Below are 956 nucleotides of genomic sequence, written 5' to 3' on the forward strand. Positions count from 1 at the left end.
ATATATACGTATTTGTGTATCTGTGCTTGTCCCCACCCCCACCATCGCTTGACAACCGATGCAGGTGTCTTTACGTCCCTGTAACTTAGCGGTTCGGCAAAAGAGACTCTGACAGAATAAGTGCTAGGCTTAAAACGAATAAGTTCTGGGGGTCGATTCGTTCGACTAAAGGCGGTACTCCAGCATGGCCGCAGTCAAAATGACTGAAGCAAGTAAAAGAAAAGGACGAAAAGAAATACTAGCAAAAAACTTAAAGCCTCGCCTGAGTTCAAGCCTTGAGGTCAAGGGCGAAACTCGGAATAAACCGTCGTTTTCACATAATATTAGACGCATCCGCTCTCACACACACAACGAAACTAAGACACTAATATACTTACGCACACATATTCACGCTCACATATATCTTTATTGTATACGTATCGACACCAACAGCACCACCTCCACCATCATATTCATCACCACCCACTCAATCATTCGCTTCTTCCACCAATGATGTCAATTACTCCGCTTTCCCACATTTCGTTACATTACTGATAAACACCTCAGTTAAACAATAGCAAATCACAAAGGTTACCTACCAGCCTACGACTATTTCGTAGATTTTAAACTTAGCTGCAACTTCCAGCCGCTATAAATATTAACAGCCGATTATTACAACCAGGCGCGACTGGTCGTGCTTTGCCCGTTTACCTTGGTGCTTGCGAGGAGATACCAATGCAACATTTAAAAGCCTGCTAGAAACACAAGCCAAATATATATATATGCGAGATTTATATATCTTAAATTTGCAGAGGAATTTGTAGTAGGTAGTTTAGCTTAATCGGTCAAAGCATCGTGACGCGTAATCACGGGGATGTGAGTTCGAGTCCACAGCTCGCCACCTACACTTTTCTCTGCAAAATAGGGGTAGTTTATCCTGTTCAGGCTATATTATTAGCATTATTCTGCGATTGAGA

This window comes from Octopus bimaculoides, chromosome 27, assembly GCF_001194135.2.
Source record: "Octopus bimaculoides isolate UCB-OBI-ISO-001 chromosome 27, ASM119413v2, whole genome shotgun sequence".
Lineage (NCBI taxonomy): Eukaryota > Metazoa > Mollusca > Cephalopoda > Octopoda > Octopodidae > Octopus > Octopus bimaculoides.